The sequence below is a fragment of the Anopheles marshallii genome (genome assembly GCF_943734725.1).
Source record: "Anopheles marshallii chromosome X unlocalized genomic scaffold, idAnoMarsDA_429_01 X_unloc_162, whole genome shotgun sequence".
NCBI lineage: Eukaryota > Metazoa > Arthropoda > Insecta > Diptera > Culicidae > Anopheles > Anopheles marshallii.
In genome coordinates this window covers 22,501-33,811 of record NW_026525738.1, presented here as the reverse complement: position 1 = coordinate 33,811, position 11,311 = coordinate 22,501, and positions in this window count along the sequence as shown.

Here is an 11,311-nt window from a genome sequence, read left to right as displayed (position 1 = left end):
GGTCTAACTATGATGTTTTGAGTGGTCCCGCAAAAATTTTTTCTTGGACCGGGCCTTCCTTCCCGGCCCTGTCGGTGTGCTCTGCAGTAGGGTGCTCCATACAAATTTTCCTTATGTGGAATTTTTCAGTGTAAAATAAGGTTTCTCCAATCGATCGCGGGTTTCACTTTTCATCATTTGCTAGGTCTAACTATGATGTTTTGAGTGGTCCCGCAAAAATTTTTTCTTGGACCGGGCCTTCCTTCCCGGCCCTGTCGGTGTGCTCTGCAGTAGGGTGCTCCATACAAATTTTCCTTATGTGGAATTTTTCAGTGTAAAATAAGGTTTCTCCAATCGATCGCGGGTTTCACTTTTCATCATTTGCTAGGTCTAACTATGATGTTTTGAGTGGTCCCGCAAAAATTTTTTCTTGGACCGGGCCTTCCTTCCCGGCCCTGTCGGTGTGTTCTGCAGTAGGGTGCTCCATACAAATTTTGCTTATGTGGAATTTTTCAGTGTAAAATAAGGTTTCTCCAATCGATCGCGGGTTTCACTTTTCATCATTTGCTAGGTCTAACTATGATGTTTTGAGTGGTCCCGCAAAAATTTTTTCTTGGACCGGGCCTTCCTTCCCGGCCCTGTCGGTGTGCTCTGCAGTAGGGTGCTCCATACAAATTTTGCTTATGTGGAATTTTTCAGTGTAAAATAAGGTTTCTCCAATCGATCGCGGGTTTCACTTTTCATCATTTGCTAGGTCTAACTATGATGTTTTGAGTGGTCCCGCAAAAATTTTTTCTTGGACCGGGCCTTCCTTCCCGGCCCTGTCGGTGTGCTCTGCAGTAGGGTGCTCCATACAAATTTTCCTTATGTGGAATTTTTCAGTGTAAAATAAGGTTTCTCCAATCGATCGCGGGTTTCACTTTTCATCATTTGCTAGGTCTAACTATGATGTTTTGAGTGGTCCCGCAAAAATTTTTTCTTGGACCGGGCCTTCCTTCCCGGCCCTGTCGGTGTGCTCTGCAGTAGGGTGCTCCATACAAATTTTCCTTATGTGGAATTTTTCAGTGTAAAATAAGGTTTCTCCAATCGATCGCGGGTTTCACTTTTCATCATTTGCTAGGTCTAACTATGATGTTTTGAGTGGTCCCGCAAAAATTTTTTCTTGGACCGGGCCTTCCTTCCCGGCCCTGTCGGTGTGCTCTGCAGTAGGGTGCTCCATACAAATTTTCCTTATGTGGAATTTTTCAGTGTAAAATAAGGTTTCTCCAATCGATCGCGGGTTTCACTTTTCATCATTTGCTAGGTCTAACTATGATGTTTTGAGTGGTCCCGCAAAAATTTTTTCTTGGACCGGGCCTTCCTTCCCGGCCCTGTCGGTGTGCTCTGCAGTAGGGTGCTCCATACAAATTTTGCTTATGTGGAATTTTTCAGTGTAAAATAAGGTTTCTCCAATCGATCGCGGGTTTCACTTTTCATCATTTGCTAGGTCTAACTATGATGTTTTGAGTGGTCCCGCAAAAATTTTTTCTTGGACCGGGCCTTCCTTCCCGGCCCTGTCGGTGTGCTCTGCAGTAGGGTGCTCCATACAAATTTTCCTTATGTGGAATTTTTCAGTGTAAAATAAGGTTTCTCCAATCGATCGCGGGTTTCACTTTTCATCATTTGCTAGGTCTAACTATGATGTTTTGAGTGGTCCCGCAAAAATTTTTTCTTGGACCGGGCCTTCCTTCCCGGCCCTGTCGGTGTGTTCTGCAGTAGGGTGCTCCATACAAATTTTCCTTATGTGGAATTTTTCAGTGTAAAATAAGGTTTCTCCAATCGATCGCGGGTTTCACTTTTCATCATTTGCTAGGTCTAACTATGATGTTTTGAGTGGTCCCGCAAAAATTTTTTCTTGGACCGGGCCTTCCTTCCCGGCCCTGTCGGTGTGCTCTGCAGTAGGGTGCTCCATACAAATTTTCCTTATGTGGAATTTTTCAGTGTAAAATAAGGTTTCTCCAATCGATCGCTGGTTTCACTTTTCATCATTTGCTAGGTCTAACTATGATGTTTTGAGTGGTCCCGCAAAAATTTTTTCTTGGACCGGGCCTTCCTTCCCGGCCCTGTCGGTGTGCTCTGCAGTAGGGTGCTCCATACAAATTTTCCTTATGTGGAATTTTTCAGTGTAAAATAAGGTTTCTCCAATCGATCGCGGGTTTCACTTTTCATCATTTGCTAGGTCTAACTATGATGTTTTGAGTGGTCCCGCAAAAATTTTTTCTTGGACCGGGCCTTCCTTCCCGGCCCTGTCGGTGTGTTCTGCAGTAGGGTGCTCCATACAAATTTTCCTTATGTGGAATTTTTCAGTGTAAAATAAGGTTTCTCCAATCGATCGCGGGTTTCACTTTTCATCATTTGCTAGGTCTAACTATGATGTTTTGAGTGGTCCCGCAAAAATTTTTTCTTGGACCGGGCCTTCCTTCCCGGCCCTGTCGGTGTGCTCTGCAGTAGGGTGCTCCATACAAATTTTCCTTATGTGGAATTTTTCAGTGTAAAATAAGGTTTCTCCAATCGATCGCGGGTTTCACTTTTCATCATTTGCTAGGTCTAACTATGATGTTTTGAGTGGTCCCGCAAAAATTTTTTCTCTTAGCCAGTCAACCCTTTCGTCCATGTCGGTGTGTTCTGCAGTAGGGTGCTCCAACCAAGTTTTCCTAATGAAAGTTTTTCGTGGTTTCGTGTGAGTTAAAAACTCCGGAACTTGGCTTATTTTCACCATAATTTCCACATATGGTGACCAACTCAATAAACGTTTTGTGCGTATCCTATGGACAGTTTTTCGCGTTCAACTTGGTGAACTAGGGTTGTTTTCCCGAAGGGTAGAAAAATCTGGACTTAGCCAAATTTTGAAATCTCCAACCAATCTTGGCCTGTTAGATTATCTTGGTTGGGTTGCTATGGGCTGCTACGGCCTACTTGATAGGCAATGTTTCAACTCTTGGAAGCTTTCGTGGTTGCTAAGCACTGTTCGTGGCCTTCTTGATAGAAATGGCTTATCGTGGCCATGGACTTAGCAACATTTTGAATTCTCCAACCAATCTTGGCCTGTTAGATTATCTTGGTTGGTTTGCTATGGGCTGGTACGGCCTACTTGATAGGCAATGTTTCAACTCTTGGAAGCTTTCGTGGTTGTTTAGAACTGTCCATGGCCTTCTTGATAGAAATGGCTTATCGTGGCCATGGACTTAGCAACATTTTGAGATCCAATCTTGGCCTGTTAGATTATCTTGGTTGGGTTGCTATGGGCTGGTACGGCCTACTTGATAGGCAATGTTTCAACTCTTGGAAGCTCTCGTGGTTGCTAAGCACTGTTCGTGGCCTTCTTGATAGAAATGGCTTATGGTGGCCATGGACTTAGCAAAATTTTGAATTCTCCAACCAATCTTGGCCTGTTAGAGTATCTTGGTTGGGTTGCTATGGGCTGGTACGGCCTACTTGATAGGCAATGTTTCAACTCTTGGAAGCTCTCGTGGTTGCTAAGCACTGTTCGTGGCCTTCTTGATAGAAATGGCTTATGGTGGCCATGGACTTAGCAAAATTTTGAAATCTCCAACCAATCTTGGCCTGTTAGAGTATCTTGGTTGGGTTGCTATGGGCTGGTACGGCCTACTTGATAGGCAATGTTTCAACTCTTGGAAGCTCTCGTGGTTGCTAAGCACTGTTCGTGGCCTTCTTGATAGAAATGGCTTATGGTGGCCATGGACTTAGCAAAATTTTGAAATCTCCAACCAATCTTGGCCTGTTAGAGTATCTTGGTTGGGTTGCTATGGGCTGGTACGGCCTACTTGATAGGCAATGTTTCAACTCTTGGAAGCTCTCGTGGTTGCTAAGCACTGTTCGTGGCCTTCTTGATAGAAATGGCTTATGGTGGCCATGGACTTAGCAAAATTTTGAAATCTCCAACCAATCTTGGCCTGTTAGATTATCTTGGTTGGTTTGCTATGGGCTGCTACGGCCTACTTGATAGGCAATGTTTCAACTCTTGGAAGCTTTCGTGGTTGCTAAGCACTGTTCGTGGCCTTCTTGATAGAAATGGCTTATGGTGGCCATGGACTTAGCCAAATTTTGAAGTCTCCAACCAATCTTGGCCTGTTAGATTATCTTGGTTGGTTTGCTATGGGCTGGTACGGCCTACTTGATAGGCAATGTTTCAACTCTTGGAAGCTTTCGTGGTTGCTTAGGATAAGAATCCCGACGAGAAAGGTTTCCCGGACTTATAAAAATAACCGATTAGCCCCAAGGACACATCTTCCTTGAAAGGCTAATCATGCACCACACACCACACCACCCATAGGCTTGCAAGCAGCACTCTTGTCGAGTGCAGCAAGCCTATGCTCACATCAACTACCGTACACGTACCACCATAGGCTTGCAAGCAGCACTCTTGTCGAGTGCAGCAAGCCTATGCTCATCAACTACCATACGTACCACCACAGCCTTGCAAGCAGCACTCTTGTCGAGTGCAGCAAGCCTATACTCCACGAACTAACCACTTCACCACCAAGCATGGGTCGCCTGAGAGGATCGATGCGAACGCATCTCTACAACTCGCAGCTCCCAGCCTGTAGTCCCGTCGTTTGCGGGCGGTCGAAGGTGTCGAAACTAGTTGTATCCACGGTCGACGGGAGCACAGCCACCAGGGTTCCCTGTGATAAGGTACTTCCACGTGCAGCGTGCACCCGCCCGTTGCGGCTCAGTCTAGTGCTATAGCGGGGATGAGACGGCAGTGTGCACGGGGCAGCACCGACGGATCTCAGAGGGTTGTTAAGCCCGCTAGCTTCCGATCACCTAATGGGTTTATGATGCGCTATCAGCTCGGATTGGATACGACCTTAGAGGCGTTCAGGCATAATCCAGCGGACGTAGCGTCATACCAAAGTCCGGTCGAACTAGTATTGAGCCAGTGGTCCGTACCTGTGGTTCCTCTCGTACTGCACAGGAATTCCGTTAAGATAGCAGCATACAGCACACACCAGTAGGGTAAAACTAACCTGTCTCACGACGGTCTAAACCCAGCTCACGTTCCCTTGAAAGGGTGAACAATCCTACGCTTGGTGAATTTTGCTTCACAATGATAGGAAGAGCCGACATCGAAGGATCAATAAGCCACGTCGCTATGAACGCTTGGCGGCCACAAGCCAGTTATCCCTGTAGTTGCGAGCGAACCTCCGTAGTGAACGGACGTGTTGTGGATGAGCTCTTGTCGACGCGTGCGTGTGAGTGTATACTGTGAGTGCATACTGAGTAAGACAAAGTGTGCGAAAGAGACACCAAACGGCCACCGAGGACCTTGGTTCCACGTGTCCGGCCCCCGATCTCGGCCGCCGACCCCCCACCCAAATTTCACCCCCCCACCTATCAAGGGGGGGGAGTTTTTCGTGGGCAGGTTTTTGTTGAATATTAAGGCGAATTGTGAACCGATCCGGACGATTAAGGTGTCGTTGGATGCGTCTCGGTAAGACGCATCTTACAAAATTTGGTATGTGTGTGTGTGTGCGTTACACCGGAAGTGGCACTTGAAAAACTGTGAGTTTTTGGTGGGGGACCGTTTTACCCCCCAAAAAGTGCGTTAGTGATCTTAAAAACACTTGAGGACTATAAGTGAGAATATCCCGCGTCGATAGAGTGGTCTAACATTTTTGTGCGACGAACCGTTGCGGAGTTATAGGCTTCCAAAGTTGGAGGTTTTGGCGATTTCCGGCGTCTTTCGTTCCCATACATTTTGTATGGGACAGCTGTTCGGTTGCGCGTTCTTGGCCGAGTACCGTGTGTCGTCGCGTGTGACGTCAGTGCAAAGTACCGGTTTGCGCCCGATCTGGCGTTGTCGCCGCGAGTGTGCTGAAGAACATAACGGTAAAGCCCGGTGCAAGCGCACCGAAAAGTGTAACTTTTTGGCAAAGTGCACGATTTAAGGCACTTTCCGTTTGCCGTGTGTTCCTGTGTGCGTGCGTGTGTGCGAGTGTTTGGAGTGAAAATCGGCCGTATCAGCCAGGCCACGCGTGCCAGGGCTTTGGTTTCAAGTGTCCGGCCCCCGATCCTGGCCGCCGACCCCCCACCCAAATTTCACCCCCCCACCTATCAAGGGGGGGGAGTTTTTCGTGGGCAGGTTTTTGTTGAATATTAAGGCGAATTGTGAACCGATCCGGACGATTAAGGTGTCGTTGGATGCGTCTCGGTAAGACGCATCTTACAAAATTTTGTATGCGTGTGTGTGTGCGTTACACCGGAAGTGGCACTTGAAAAACTGTGAGTTTTTGGTGGGGGACCGTTTTACCCCCCAAAAAGTGCGTTAGTTATAGGCTTCCAAAGTTGGAGGTTTTGGCGATTTCCGGCGTCTTTCGTTCCCATACATTTTGTATGGGACAGCTGTTCGGTTGCGCGTTCTTGGCCGAGTACCGTGTGTTTCTGTGTGCGTGCGTGTGTGCGAGTGTTTGGAGTGAAAATCGGCCGTATCAGCCAGGCCACGCGTGCCAGGGCTTCGATTTCACGTGTCCGGCCCCCGATCCTGGCCGCCGACCCCCCACCCAAATTTCACCCCCCCACCCCTTAAGGGGGGGGAGTTTTTCGTGGACCACCTTTCTTTTTTTAATAAGGTGTAGGGTGGTCGGATCGGGACGTTTGGGGTATCGGTGGAAAGGTCTTGACAAGACGCATCCATTGAGACCTTGTGAGCGCGTCTGTGTGCGGTCTACCGGAAGTGGTGCCCGAAAAACCGTAGTTTTTCGGTTCCGGTAGATTTTGCCCCCCCTTAGGCGAATTCAACGGTACGAAAATAGTGCGAAACGCTTAGTGAGAACAGTGCGCTTCGTTTGAGGGGTCTACCGTTTCCATACGTGCAAAACTCGCTGAGATATAGGCCCCCAAACTTAGACATTTTCGTGTTTCCGGTGTGTCGGGACCGGTTTTTCTTAAGTAAGTACGAAAGTTTGTACCAAGGCGTTATTTCGTTTAAACGTGTCTCGACGGGGGGCAAAAATCCCCGTCGATCGAGCCCTCGCGCGTGCGATTCGGACTAAAACTCGCGGAGCTACGAAGGAGTGAAAAGTTTGATAAGTAGTTTGATAACTATTTATGCACTTATCAGACTTAGTGTAAAATCCTTAAAAGTGTGATTACTCGGCCATCCTTTGGGCTAGGGACACGCCCGAGGCATCGTTGGAAAGGTCTCGGCGAGAGGCAGCGGACCGCCACCCCCCCTTCCCCCTCCCATTTACCCCCTCCCCTACAGGAGGGAAAAGGCCGGTGCGAAGAGCGATTTTAACGTGTGGGGAGTCAATCAACGCGCTACGTCGCCGCGAGTCGGGGAGAACACCTCCCCCGACTCCCCCCCCCCCTCCACCCTCACCCGTAACAGTGAGAGGTGGAGATGTCGTCGACGGGGCGAACCCTCCGTTCCAGGACGGAGTCAACGGAGGAGAGGCCGGCGAAGCTCTCCACTATTCTGGAGCCGCGAGTGGCTCTTACACGAACATCTGTTCCGGGAGCGAAGCAGCAGTCCCCGGAAATGTCGGAGCTGAGACAGCTCCTCAATGAGACGTCGCTCACCAACGAGCAGCTGCGAGCGACGATCGTGGGTCTGCAACAGGAGATCCAGATGCTCCGGCAGCAGTTGGAAACAAATGCTGTGCAGGCCCGGCAAGATTTGCAGCTGGCCCGAGAGGAAGCCCGGATGCGCGAGACGCTGGCTCGTGAAGACATTGAGCGCCTGCGCAACGAGCTGAGGGAGGAGCGAGCCAGCTTCCAAGAGCTCCTTGCACAGACGCTGGGCTATGGAGGCAGCCAGAAGCAGCAGTGGCAGCAGCAGCAGCAGCAACAGCAGCAGCAGCAGCAGCAGCAGCAGCAACGTCGTGAACAGCAGCAGCAACAGCGACAGCAGGGAGCGGTGTCGGCAACGGCAGCTCCGCTTTCAGACCCGGAAGGCGGCTCCTGGGCTGAAGTGGTGCGTCGTAAGCCGGCCCGGCAACCGGGGAACAAGCCGCAGCAACAGCAGCAGCAGTGGCCGCAACTACCGCAACGGGCAGCGGTTCAGCGACAGCCGATCGCAGGACCGTCTAAGCAGCAGCCCCAGCAACATCAGGGACAACAGGCCCGGGATAGCCAGCCTGGAGCACAACGAGGAGGTCGGCGTCAGCGGCAGCGAAAAACCAAGCCGGACGCTATTGAAATCGCCCCAGCTGAGGGACAAACCTGGACGGAGGTGTACCAGGCTGTCCGAACGGCTCCAGAAATGGAGAAACATGCTGAGGCCCTAGGCGTCGGGCGACGCACCACACGCTCCAGGCTTGTCATGGAGCTGAAGGAGAGCGCGGACGCTGCAGAAGTTCTGCAGTGCATCAAGCAGGTCTGCGCAAAGGCAGAACGGCCGGCCTCAGCTCGGCTGGTCACGCCTATGGTCGAAATCCGGTTGGACGCTGTCGACCCTTTAGCGAAGGAGACCGATGTGGCGATGGCGCTGACCAACCTGTGCCAATGCGAGGTGGAGGAGACATCGGTTCGCCTGCGACCTGCCTGGGACGGCACGAAAGTGGCGATAGTCCGCGTAACAGCCAGGGCTGCGGAGGGTCTGGTCGACAAGAGCGTCAAGATCAAATACACATCGTGTCTGATCCGGAAGGTGGCTCCTCTGCAGGCGCGTCAGCAACGGTGCTACAAGTGCCTCGAGATGGGGCACGTCCGAGCTGCGTGCAGGAGCGAAGTGGACCGCTCGACAAGCTGCATTCGCTGCGGGAAGCCGGATCACCAGGCGAAGAGCTGCACGGCGGAGGTGCGCTGCGTCGTGTGCAGCGGCCCGCACCCGGTCGGGCATCCGACGTGCCGGCGCTAAAAGTGCTGCAAGTGAACCTCGGGCGAAGCCGGGCAGCCCAAGACCTCATGCTGCAGACGGCTCGCGAGTTAGGGGCTCAGGTGGTGCTCGCCTGCGAACTATATCGACCACCTCGGGATGATCCGCGGTGGGCCATCGATGCGGAACAGAGCGTGGCGATAATAGCAACAGGGGCGTACCCTATTCAACGGCTTTGGGGGAGCGTCGTCCCGGGACTCGTGGTGGCCACCATAGCGGGAGTAACGTTCGCCAGCTGCTACGTGCCACCCAGCAGCGGCATCGAAGACTTCGAAAGCTTCCTCGGTGCGGTGGAGGTGTCGCTGGTCGGACACGCAACATCAGTCCTGGCCGGGGACTTCAACGCCTGGAACGAGGAGTGGGGGAGTGCGCGCACCACCCGGAAGGGGCAGGAGCTCCTGCATGTGGTGGAGCAGCTGGCACTGCAGACGCTGAACCGTGGCAACGCGCCCACGTTCAGGGGCAACGGGGTTGCACGGGAAAGCGTCGTTGACGTCTCCTTTGCCAGTCAGCTCATCGCACGGCCGGACTCATGGCGCGTGCTTAACCGCTTCTCAGGCAGTGATCATGCATACATCGAGTTCGGGGTGGACGTTCTTGGACAGCGCCCCCAGCGACGTGGCCAGCAGCACCGAAGCCGAGCAACAGCCAACGACGGGACAGCCAGGCACGCCGGGACGCGCTGGAAGACGAAGCAGTTCGACCGGCAGTGCTTCGACGTCGCACTCACGCACGGCCACTTCGGACATGTCGACACTCCGGAGGGGCTGGTCGGCGGACTCACTCGAGCGTGCGACGAGATTATGGAGAGGGTACACGGGGCTACCTACCACCGCAAGCCCCAGGTGTACTGGTGGTCTCCAGAAATCGAACGCCTGAGAGAGGAGTGTGAGGCAGCGGAGATAGCACATCACCGGGCCCAACCGTCGGAGCGGGACGTGACGTCGGGAAAGCTGCAAGACTGCCGACGCTTGCTGAAGGCCGGCATCCAGTCCAGCAAGGAGAGCTGCCTCCAGGAGCTGATAGACGGCGTCGAGGCGGAAGTGTTCGGTCTTGGCTATAAGATCGTGCGAGCGAAGCTGCGAAGCCGGGCGCCACCGGAAACGGACCGAGCCGTTCTCGGCCCGATCGTCGACGCCCTGTTCCCGGAGCACCCAGCGTTCGAGTGGCCTGAAATCGACGCGTGCACCGCCTCACATGAAGCTCTGAGGCCGGTCACGAGCTCGGAAATTCTTTCGCTGGCTGAGCGGATGGCCACCTCCAAGGCGCCAGGGCTGGACGGTATCCCGAATGCCGCAGTGAAGGCGGCAATGCGGAAGCACCCGGAGGTCTTCGCCAAGGTGTACAATCAGCTGCTCGAGCGAGGGGAGTTTCCTGCGGCATGGAAGGAGGCACGCCTTGTGTTGGTCACGAAGCCAGGTAAGCCGCCGGGCGATCCGTCGTCGCACCGCCCGCTGCTAATGCTGGGAGCAGTCGCCAAGGGGTTCGAACGGCTGATCTTAGATCGGCTGAACGACCACTTGGAGGACAGCGATGCTCCTCGCCTGTCAGCAAGGCAGTACGGGTTCCGGCGCGGTCGCTCCACGCTTCAGGCCATCGAGCGGGTGATAGAGCGAGGACAACACGCGAGGACGTTTCACCGCACCAACCAGCGGGATCCTCGATGTCTGGTGGTGGCAGCACTGGACGTCAGGAACGCCTTTAACTCTGCCAGCTGGAAGGCGATCGCGGTTGCCCTGCAGAAGCTGATGGTCCCTGCAGCCCTCCAGAAAATATTGCGCAGCTACTTTTCTGAGAGGAGGCTGGTGTACGAGACCAGCGAGGGGCCAGTGCGTCGTACGGTCACGGCGGGCGTTCCACAGGGCTCAATCCTGGGCCCGACCCTGTGGAACGCGATGTACGACGGCGTGCTTCGGCTGGAGCTGCCTGAGGGCGCCGAAGTGATCGGGTTTGCGGACGACATTGTCGTACTGGCGAGCGGAACAACACCACAGGCGGCGGCACAGCTTGCAGAGACGGCAATCACAATGATCAGCTCGTGGATGGCGCTACACCACCTGGAGCTTGCTCCGGCCAAGACCGAGCTGGTCATCGTCTCGACAATGCGGAGAGACAACACCCGTGTCCCGGTGCGCGTCAACGGGGTGGAGAGGATGCCGACCCGCACGATAAAGTACCTCGGGGTCATCCTCGAGGACCACTTGTCGTGGAAGCCACACGTCGAGCATGCTACGTCGAAAGCGCTCCGTGTGGCTCAGGCCATCTCCAGGCTGCTCCGCAACCACGGCGGGCCCAAGTGCGCGAAGCGGCGCCTCCTGGCATCGGTGGTGGACTCTGTCCTTCGCTACGCGGCGCCGATATGGCACGAGGCCGTCCAGCTGCAGGCGTGCCGAAGGCAGCTGAACCGCGTACAAGGAATCTACGCACGGCCAGTTGCCCGCACCTTCGTCA